This window comes from Ptychodera flava, chromosome 5 (genome assembly GCF_041260155.1).
Source record: "Ptychodera flava strain L36383 chromosome 5, AS_Pfla_20210202, whole genome shotgun sequence".
In the NCBI taxonomy this organism is placed as follows: domain Eukaryota; kingdom Metazoa; phylum Hemichordata; class Enteropneusta; family Ptychoderidae; genus Ptychodera; species Ptychodera flava.
In genome coordinates, this window is record NC_091932.1 from 9,281,835 (window position 1) to 9,293,998 (window position 12,164).

Sequence of the window (12,164 nt, forward strand, 5' to 3'; positions counted from 1 at the left end):
GCTCAAAATTAGATATCCACATAATTAATGAGGTACAATAGTGGCGTCATAAGGTGTCTCATCATGCCATATATGAAGGGTGTAGCACTTGTGGTTACTGAGTTATGGACAAATATGTATATTTGAGGTCAAAGGTCATTGAGGTCACGTGACATTTTGTCAAAAAATTGTATTGCTAAGTTATCCCTATATACCAAAAATCAGACCTCTAGCTCTATTCGCTCACTCAAAATTAGATATGTGCATAATTAATGAGGTACAATATGTGGCGTCATAAGGTGTCCCATCATACCAAATATGAAGGGTGTAGCACTTGTGGTTACTGAGTTTTGGACAAATATGTATATTTGAGGTCAAAGGTCATTGAGGTCACATTAAATTTTTTCAAAATAATTGTATTGCTAAGTTATCCCTATATACCAAAAATCAGACCTCTAGCTCTATTGGCTCGCTCAAAATTAGATATGCGCATAATTAATGAGGTACAATATGTGGCGTCATAAGGTGTCCCATCATACCAAATATGAAGAGTGTAGCACTTGTGGTTACTGAGTTATGCACAAATATGTATATTTGAGGTCAAAGGTCATTGAGATCACTTGACATTTTGTCAAAAAAATTGTATTGCTAAGTTATCCTACATACCAAAAATCAGACCTCTGGCTCTATTGGCTCGCTCAAAATTAGATATGCACATAATTAATGAGGTACAATATGTGGTGTCATAAGGTGTCCCATCATACCAAATATGAAGGGTGTAGCATTAGTGATTACTGAGTTATGGACAAATGTGTATATTTGAGGTTAAAGGTCGCCAAGGTCACGTGACATTTTGTCAAAAAAACTGTATTGCTAAGTTATTCCTATATACCAAAAATCAGACCTCCAGCTCTATTGCCTCGCTCAAAATTAGATATGCACATAATTAATGAGGTACAATATGTGGCGTCATAGGTGTCCCATCATACCATATATGAAAGGTTTACCACTTGTGGTTACTGAGTTATGGACAAATATGTATATTCGAGGTCAAAGGTCACCAAGGTCACATGACATTTTTTCAAAGTGTCTGAGATATCTGCTTGAACGGATGGACTCACATGGATGGACTCACGGACTGACATGACCCAATCTATGAGCCCCCTGGACTTTATCTGTGGGGACTAAAAACTGTGTCACTGCATCCTTTTTGCAATATGAATACGATGAGAAACTAAATTTTTATTTTTCTTGGCCTTATACATGGGAGTCTATGTACTGCCTTATACATGGGAGTCTATGGACTGCCTTATACATGGGAGTCTATGGACTGCCTTATACATGGGAGTCTATGGACTGCCTTATACATAGGAGTCTATGGACTGCCTTATACATGGGAGTCTATGGACTGCCTTATACATGGGAGTCTATGGAGGTGAAAACTAAAATGTCCTCTAACACGGCCAAATTTGATCGCATTGTGAAACAAATCGACGTGCATCTGTATGAGGTATGGTACTATCCTTGTACCAAGTTTGAACGAAATCGCTCCAGGCGTCTCTGAGATATCTGCGTGAACGGACGGACGGACGCACGGACGGACGGACGGACGCACGGACATGACCAAACCTATAAGTCCCCCCCGGACGGTGTCCGTGGGGACTAATAACGACAGGAGCCTAGATGTTTGTCAGTGATGTCAACATAGTTTGCTTAACTCACATAGATAACTAAGCCGTGTATATGGTGTATTTGTAGACATCTGTCTCTCATTAGCAAACAATCAAGCAAATTATTTTAAACAACAAAAATAAAAACATTAATTTGCACCTACAGGGTATAATTTCAATGAAAAGTATTTCATTATTGAAATAAGAATGTGACGGACATAAGAAGATTTACAGGAAGATTAGTAGAGGTATAATTGCTCACTCATGATAATTTTGATATTTATAGTGTGGTGAGAGTCAACTGCACCTGCTTGCCACTAATTATGCTGAAGTGCTTTCAGCTTTCTAAACAGTCTTGATATCCTGAACTGAAATTCACTTTTTCACAGTAACAATGTTGACAATATACATAAGGCTGTGTTTAACAGATAAATACAAACATTTTGACATACTTTAGCCAACAGAGTAGGTGATAAACAGAACAAAATTTCCAGAAAAAATGAAATCTTGGAGCTGCATACTCTCGAATATCATTTGGCTTGAAACAGGTTTCTAATATTTTGTCACTCAAAAAATCCCTTTGGCTCAAAGTTGGTAGTCAACGAAGATTTTTTGACCAAAAACAGGAAAACCGACCCAAAATAAAAATATGCAAAATCACTGCAATTTGACAAACCTGACATGTCACCCCTAGCAACCTGCACATCAAATTTCAAACTTGTGCAACAAACTCTTTTTAGAGATTTTTTGACCAAAAATGGGAATTGTCCCAGACTTACAAATTCCACAATTGTTCGAACAAACTTGTTACCTCTAGCAAACCACATACCAAATTTCAGACCAATAGAACAAATGATTTCAGAGGCGAAGATTTTTTGACAAAAAACCAACGAAATTGCTGGAAAATACAAATATGCAAAATTTGAACTTCAGTTATCCTTAAGAACCTGCAACTGAACTAGCAGTTCCTGAAAAGAAGATGAATGTTGATGGCACACAGAGGATGGAGGACTGAGGACAATCCACTTATCTGAATAAAGCTCTGTGTCATTGACAGCAGGCTAAAATCTCACTTATGAAGCAGTCTGTAAGAAGTGTTGTGCTTTAGGAGCAAAATTAGTGTGAAAGGAAGATATTGTATAGCACTGATTCTCGATTCTCACTACATGAAAGATGAAACACACATGCAAAGAAAATATCTGTAAAGGCATTTTTCCATCAAAAGTCACAATACTCAACATCGTCAAACTCTAAGGTGATGTTGAACTTGTTAACCCATAATGCAACTAACATTATGACACCCCCTGAAAAAGAACTCACGAAAGATGATACAGTTCAAATTGGTAAATAGGTGCTTTAATTGAAATATATAGAGACCTCTTGCATGTGATAAAAAGAAATATGTTTGAATGAAATCTTATTTGAAATTCACAATGTTTGTGCTTGCAATTCAGTGAGAAGACTCAAAATCACCAACAAAGTTGCTGTTTTTCTGTATTGCCCTTTGCATGATAAAAAGTGAAACTGATAGCAGGCCATCACATTGACATTTCAGATCTTATCACATTTGAAGAAAATTACTGGACATACGTGGGTCATGGTGCACTTTCCTCAGTTCACACCTGCCAAAGTAATATTTCCAGACATAAAAATAATAATGGCTGGCAAATTTGATAATATCAGAAAGAAAGTAACATTGCATATATGTATGCTCAAATACATTGTCCTTGTGTCTAGGGATTAAAAAGCTACTTAAGTTTGTGAGAATTACATCATCATATCAATTTTACTCCTTTGTACATGTATGTATCATTTATATGAAGATGCAATCCACATGGGGTTGGACTAATCATACCAGTGTGATAATTAATATGATCCTGCATTTGCATTGCCTAGGAGTAGTCTATGTGAAATTGTAGTCTCCTGTAAATGTTTGCTTTCCTAATGCTATGGCTCAGCTTTTAACATGCCATTTCAGTTATTTCCAGTCCCTGTTGTACAAAACTTTTCCCTGTACTAGGTAATTTTCAGCTTCAGACTTTGTTACTGTGACAAAAATGCCTGTCAATGGCTTCTTCCTCGGCCTCAGTCAGTGGTACTTTTCATCCATGAATGTAGCATGCTTCCTTCCTATGGAAAGGTAAGAAATGAGAAATTGAACAATTTAAAAATTAGAGACATGAGGACACTGAACTTTGATCATTGTTTTAACTCTTTATTACATGCTCAGGATGTCAGTTTGTTTCATCCTCTTTCTCCCAGGTGGTATTTATTTCTATGGTTTGTCTATGGAGCCTGGTAGAAAGATGATTATATGGATTCAAGATACTGCCATGCATCAAAATTAGTGTTGTTCAATGATAGCCTACACTTGAGTATTAGCCCCTCACATTGTCTAATATTCTATCTACCCCATGATAATTCCTTCCTAAGCCCGATCCCAAGTAAAATCCATGGCATGACTCTTACAAAGGAACCAGTTTTAAAGATCCCATTCAAAGCAAACAATCACACAGATATACCTTGTTAAAGCGAAGCAGTCTGTGGTACTGTCTCAGATTTTGAAGCACTGGGGTTGAATGGAGGGAGATCACTTGCTTAACTGACATAGTTTCTATGGAATTTAACTTGAATAATGCAATACAGTATAGATACAAACTACATTTAGCATCCACTACATCCTAACTGAAAGGCCACTTTGAGACTGGTTTGATTAGCTGTAATACATAAACTACACATTTGTATAGACATCACAAAAACACACATCATTAGACAGTCTAATTTAAGTTTAAAACAGTACAGTACACCTGTTACTTTTCTGATTTAAAAAAAAAATATTTTGTTTTTGTACCAACTTAACTATCTTTTCTTCTCCCTTGAAATATCAAGTTTTCACCTCATCAAAGTGCACTGTGAATTTTGGTGTGGACTAAAATTAATTTGCTAACAATCACAATTTAATATATGATGTATGCTGTCTTCACAAGTTGAACACTGGACATGCAACGTGCTTTCGCAACAGAAGAAGACAGTACAGTTGGTACAATTGAGAACAAAATTAATAATAAAATCATCAAAACTTACAGCTACTGTTCTGAGAGAACAAACACAGTGTCTGAGAGTTGTTCTGAATAGATAGGTTGCAGTCAACTAGGATTGTATAGTTTGTTTGAAAAATGGTCAATATAAAAATGGTTTCACTGAATTTCCCTGGATACCACAGAATCTGGTTTTGATGATATGAATATATGCAACCTACATGTATTTATACACATATCTAATGGAACTTGGATGTGACAGGATCAGACTCAGAATGGTGGAGATCTTTTAACAAAAGCAGTTTATACCTCACTTAAAAGGGAAGAAAGGACAGGATAAAGGTCAAGAAGAGGTATTACTGCAGAAAAACTTGGGAAGGAGAATAAAATTCCAGAGTTTAATATCATCATTACTTCAACGTCAGTGCCACATCCAAGCTGCCATGAGTGAGAGGAACAAAGAAACCCTATCGATGATCATTCATCCCTCACAGAACTGTAGATTTCCCATAATTCATTGCGATTTGTATCCTCGGAGATACTTGAGTGAAGTCTACTATATCTCCCATGTGTAGACAAATTCACAGACTATCTATCAAAATTTTGAAAACGTACTTTTATGCACACCATTCTTCTCAATTCTCATTTTAAATAATTTGGAAAATTATGCATAATTGAGAGAGGAGATAGCATTTTTGTGAAATTTGCCAGAGATTGTCCTCAGCCATACAGAATAATGTGATGGAAAGTAGGGAGACTAGTTGCACCTGTTTTATGAAACAAAAGGATATTGATTTTTTGCAATGGAAATGACAAAAGAAGTTTGCATGCTAAGATTTCTGAGAGAATGACTCCTTCAGTTTGTCATAACTTGCTAGCCTAAGAAGTATGGCATTTGTAGTACCCGCAGAATGTGACATTTATGGTTGTTTAGTGGTTATTTTCAAAATTTCACTGAAATATCTAAACATACTTTTACTAGATATTATTTAAAAATTATTCTGATGCTGCACACTAGTACTTACATGCAGAACTGAAAAAGTTTTTAGAAAAGTTACCTTCAAGGATACAAATCAAAGAGTATTGTGGGTAATTTATTGTACTGTGTCCCTCTAGTGTGCATAAATGAGGTCTATATCTAGAAACATACTGACGGCTGTAGGCCCTAATGACTGCAAGTTACCAAAATAATTTCCCCTTAACTTAAGAATTAAAGGAAATTATTTAATTTCAGGTAACTCACAACTTAACAGGCAAACACATGTACATGTACTGTGTTGTCCTTACAACCACTCAGTACACTGGCAAGGCGTCAGTATATCATTAACAATTCACTGACCAGTTTTATATGGCTTCTCTTTCCCATTTTCAGAAGAACATGGTGCTTTCTTTCCTTTGCATCTTTTCCCTTGAAGCAAAGCAAAAAATAGCATACACCATGTATAAATCATTTATCAAACTAAATATTTTTACCTGCAGTCATGTAACTAATATTCATCTTAGAAATGCAGAATGTCTGTATTTGACATTGCAGAAGAAGAGATAACTTATGAGCACTACTCAATCATGACTTGGGAACACCTGCCAGACAGTATCACTTTCCCACCTGCAGAGTCAGTAAAAAGCATTATTGAGCCATAACTATATGTATTTTCAACCACTTGGCTTTATATGTTGTAACAGCTTTAGTCTGAAAATCATGTGTACAGTATCTCTGTCTTCAGGGACCTTCAAATCTTCAAGTCTATGTTAAAATGCAATGTATGGGACATGTTTTGCTTCACAAGTTTTACTACCTTGTAGGTAAAAAAAACAATTAACAAGGAGAATATTCCCAAATCATGATAATGGAAAAAGAAGGCTAAAAATGAGAAGCTTTTAAAAACAAAGTAACTTTCATTCTCATATTTTCAAATGACTAAACGGGAGACTTGATCTACTTACAATGCCAAATATCCTTCAGTTAAAACACTCTAGACTTTATGAAGCCTGATCTTCCAGTCTATCAATTTCATGTTCTGTGAGCACCATGCCCTCAAGAAATTTGCAAGATGCAAGAACAAGCACATGTGCAGCATTCTGAGACAGTTGATGAATCCCAGGCACCGGGAAAAAGTTTATTTACCAAACATGCACACGCTATCATGTTTGCAATTTTCTTGGCAATTGATAGCTTCAGGTACATGTATATGGCACGTAAGCCCCTGATATTTTAGGAGGGGGGTTGATGCAGTTGGTCTATATTAATAAATTGATGATGAGAAACCAACTTCATTTTTGGCCTAAAAGATTGAAAAGCAAACAAAGTGATACTTTGGAATGAAATTTATGTATAGTATACATGTAGTTCATCATGTGAGTGTTTGATTTTTGATCTTGTTTATCTTTTTTTGAAGTGATCGGATTGGTTGATATGCAAATGAGCCAATGGTTATTTGAGTCCACAACTGCAGAAGTGCCTTTGCTCAATACGACAAAAATAGGAAGTAACAACAACAAATGCATAAAATGGTCATATTTATTCCTATATGTGCACACATACTGTTGCCCAGTATTTGTACCATGATAACATGACTTCTAGGTGCATGATACCATCTAAGTCTATCTGGCATATATTTATACTGCATTAGGAAATTATTCATAACTTACAATTATCACTTTTATGATCAACATCCTTGGGACAGAAATTCATGACAGCGACCTCAGGACTGGGATCCATGGTAGTGTCCTAGGACAGGTATCCATGACAACATCTTCACCCAACTCCTATAGCTTTAAAAGAACAAATCACATACACACCGAAGTGAGTTCAAAATGAAAGCTTGTGACTCTAAGTCTTTATCACCACTTCTACAACCTTGGCACTTTTTCCCCCCATGATTCAAAATAAATCAAGTTGATGAAGCCCTAAACTGCAACTTCTGTCACTAATTTAGCTACTGGACCCCATTAAAAGAGTATAAAATTGTATTTTATAATCACAGTTCTCCACAGGCCCTTAAATGTGGCAGAGTGCTGGAATTACCCACTTACAAAACATGTAACAAAATACTGTATAAGACATGTAAGGCCACTTTGGGATGTGACTCTTCTTTCAACTCTGTATTTTTAAACCTTTCAGTATTTATCATTGTCAATACTCTTACAGAAGTGTTTCAACTTCAAAGGACATTTTTTTCTAGAAAACTGACCGGTTTTATGCTACATGTAACTTCACTTGATACACAGTGAAGTTCCATGTAGTATTCTCGATTGCTTTTTGAGAGTGTATTTATCATGTGATCATCATGTCTACTGTGTAGAGTGACATATTGAGGAAAGTTGTGACAGGTACTTAAATTTTATGCAAATAGTATGCTAATATTGTTTATGCTAAAATATGGAAATGAGGCAGCACAATTTTTCAATCCAATCGTGGAGACCATTGATGTTGCAATTTGCAAGATTTATTATATTACTATGTAAACAGAATTGCTATTCCCCAATATGTCAGAGAATTTGCCATCTTGATGTTAAGAAGTGGACAGTTTCATTTGATTTGTGAATACAAGCTTTGGGGAGGGCAGAATTTGAGAAAAAAAAGGATCGGAGTGTCTCCTTGAATCTCATGCATACCAATCAACCCCGACCCATTGCTCATAATTACTGAAGTCTCCCTTAGTTTAGTTTGGTACAAGAAACATAGCTTTTGATTGTTATTGGGAATTGAAACATACCATGAGCGTTAACACACTGAAATCTTGAAAATGTTTTGATAGTACAGCATGCCAGGAAATAAAGATTGTTCATGCTTCCATGTTGATTTATTCTCAGCAAAGTCAGACACGCATCTGAATTAAATTCTGAGTGAATCATAAACCATAAGACATGGGAACTTGGTACATGATTATGGAATGTGAAACATAAATTAGGCTTACCCCTTCAGCATTGATGACTTTCTGATTAATTTTTTCCCAAAGGATATGCTCGTGAACTTTATATTTATAAGCCAAGATTAGTTTCAAACTCCCAAGAATACTATAATATTAACACATAATCTAAGTATTCTTACTTCACTTGATGATATAATTTAATAAAATCTCTTTCACCCACGCCCATAGAAAAACTTCAAATATATGTAGACAAAGAGGAAATATATAGGGGAAAGAGCATTCCTTAAAGGGGAAGTTCACCAAGGATGATTTTTACATATGTGCTAGCTTTGTGGTCACTTACCCTGGAAAAGCTATTTTCGCCATTTATAACTTGCACGATTTTTACAAAAACCGATAGAAATAGTACAGGAAGTTGCCCATGTAATTTGAATCATGGGAAAAAGCGCCAAGCTTGGAGCTTGCATAATGTGATATGGAAGGCACCATTTTCCCATGGGTATGATGTCCACTCACCCATGCTTAAACCAGGCTGTGCGTATTTACATAACTTTTGTTTATACTGAGTATCCTCGCATAAACGGTGAATCATCTATAATAAACTGTCCACTGTCAGATTTTGTGTTGCTGTTTACTACTGTATTACTGTGAGTGGACAATGTGGGGGCCATACCCATCCGAAGATGGTCCCTTCCGTATCACATGATGCAAGCTCCAAGCTTGGTGCTTTTTTCCCATGATTCAAATTACATGGGCAACTTCCTGTACTATTTTTATCATTTTCGTAGAAAATCGGGCGAGTTATAAATGGTGAAAATAGCTTTTCTGGGGTAAATGACCACAGAGCTACCACATATGTAAAAATCATCCTTGGTGAACTTCCCCTTTAAGATACAACAATTATTGAATGTTTGGACTGGCCTAGGTATTCTAAGCTGGATTTGAATGCACATGTAGGCAATGTGACGCCAATGGTAAAGGCTTACATTCACTGGGAAAGGGCTGAACGAAGGATCATAGCGAAGGACCAAGGGACAACTGAACAAAAGAAGAGTGAGCTCTGTCTCAAATATCTCCAGATTTCCATGGAAGCACATGTTTGACATGGCCCAGACGCGCACGGTTTGCGCTTCCACTGAAAGATTAGAGATTTTTGGAGACAGAGCTCATACTGTTAGCTGCAGTAGGACTGAGTCCCGGGCTCGGAGTGAGTCACCTCGACACCTGTCCGTTTCGACCATAGGGGATAGCCTATATGTCCGTCCCCAGGGGTGGGTAGGTGTTTTGTTGTATTGCTAATAAAGGTTTATTCTACCAAACTTTGGTGTTTTGGTCTTGCACTGCCCTTGACAATCTTGTGTAAACGTTTTATCAGCATCTATTATCTGACCAGTTTGATTGCCTAATTCGCCAAAGAAAGCAGGGTGGTAATTTAGTCTATTATCTGATGAGTTTGAGTGCCTAATTTGCCAAAGTAAGCAAGGGTAAATTACTAATCTGTGGACGCTGTGACCAGATTATCACCGGATTAACTTTGACAAAGTCAACAACGAGCGCACCAGCAAGGTCTTCAGTCATACCTTGCTGGTGCGCTCGTTGTTGACTTTGTCAAAGTTAATCCGGTGATAATCTGGTGACAGCGTCCACAGATTAGTAATTTACCCTTGCTTACTTACTCAAACTTATCAGATAATAGACTAAATTACCAGCTTGCTTTCTTTGGCGAATTAGGCAATCAAACTGGTCAGACAATAGATGCAGCATGCTGATAAAACGTTACACAAGATTGTCAAGGGCAGTGCAAGACCAAAACACTAAAGTTTGGTAGAATAAACCTTTATTAGCAATACAACAAAACACCTACCCACCCCTGGGGACGGACATATAGGCTATCCCCTATGTTTCGACCCCAACACTCTCTTGTCGCTAATTGTGTTCACCTCTACCTTGTCATATCTTTCTTGTTTCATGACGTTTTACTGAATATATCATGCATCTTTCCTGGGAAAATTGGCTTCTGAATAAACAATTTAGCTGTTTCGATACACAAATGCAGAGCTCAGACACTTTTACGACCAAGCGCAGCGCGCAGACAGCTGTTCGTAGAGTTTGGTGACTTTGATAGACCCGGCCCTAGCCCTGTGTACAATGCTGTGTGTCCCCAGAGTTATACGGACCGGGGAGGCCGTATAAGGCCGGGAACAAACAGCGTCGTACGCTGGGCTAGGACTGCGACCGGCCGTCTGCCAGTTGCGAGCTCGGCCAGTGCCCGCGCCGACCAACTCGGCCAGTGGGAGAGGTCGGCCACTTACATTTATATGATTGGGTACATTTTCTCTTCACATTCAACAGTGATGTTATGATGTTATTTTGTTGAACATTCAGTAAACAACGAAAAGACGTTCCACTCTGACAAACACATTGGTGGCCCTCAGCCTTTCAGCAGATCGCGGGTAGGGCGTACGATCGAAAGGTACAAATTGGCAGTTAAACATTGCTGCGAATCCGTAGCCTTTGCCACTCGGGTAGCTTGGTCATTCCCAAAAGAACATGCCAAGGACTGGCAGGGCTCGTTTTCGCAGCAAGCAGTAACAATGACTTAATCGTTGATCGTTGGATGAATAACGTTTTATGCTATGGTTTTTATGGTAGTAAATCGTAGGTTTTAAGTTTTTTTAATGGAAAGCAAAACACGATGTACCACATACACTGCGCAGCCGATTTTCATCCTGTAGTTAGCGTTGAAGCGAGGTAACCTCCATGGGGAAGGAAGTTTGCAAACATCGCGCTCTTGAATGACATTGACATCGCTTTCACATTATAATTTTAGCGAGACCTAGAAAATAGAAGAACACTGTAGTCTCATCATATAACCATACTCCTAATGGCCGAACTCGCAACTGGCCGACCTCTTTTTTATTCGGCCGGCCTGGCCCTGCATCAAGAATTACATAGCGGCCGCCGTGGTATGCACAACGGCGGCCGCTGTGTTAACCACACACTGTGCCCTGAATACCGTGCTGTGTGTTCCCGGCGTCCCACCGCAATGTATATGGTGTCCAATCCATGCCAAAATTACTACTTTTATTTTACAACACAACATGCTATTTCACAACTCAACATGCTATTTGACAACACATCATGCACTTCCAAATCCTATTTTACAACTCAACATGCTCTTCCCAATTTCATTTGACAACACATCATGGACTTCCAAATCCTATTTTACAACTCAACATGCTCTTCCCAATTTCATTTGACAACACATCATGGACTTCCAAATCCTATTTTACAACTCAACATGCTCTTCCCAATTTCATTTGACAATTCAACATGCTATTTCACAACTCAACATGCTATTTGACAACACATCATGCACTTCCAAATCCTATTTTACAACTCAACATGCTCTTCCCAATTTCATTTGACAACACATCATGGACTTCCAAATCCTATTTTACAACTCAACATCCCATTCTAAAGCTAGCTCTGCGGAGCAGGGCAGTGTTACTGGCTATCGAACAAGATTCAAAATGGCGGACGCGAAATGGTCCCCTCGCACAGAGAGAGAAATGCGAATTTGCACAAGTCTAAAAACGCAGCTT

General features: G+C 37.8%; 1 long non-coding RNA gene across 2 annotated transcripts; it reads right to left on the reverse strand.

Annotated features, from left to right (window-relative positions):
• Positions 1-2,983: 2,983 nt before the first annotated feature.
• LOC139132948 (uncharacterized) lies at positions 2,984-7,679 on the reverse strand. 2 transcript variants are annotated; one of them, XR_011552500.1, is made up of 3 exons: positions 7,337-7,679; positions 6,027-6,095; positions 2,984-3,779 (listed from the first exon to the last, which is right to left on the reverse strand). It is a non-coding gene; the product is annotated as an uncharacterized lncRNA (long non-coding RNA). The 2 variants fall into 2 exon arrangements; XR_011552501.1 differs by lacking the exon at positions 6,027-6,095.
• Between the last annotated feature and the right edge of the window lie 4,485 nt (positions 7,680-12,164).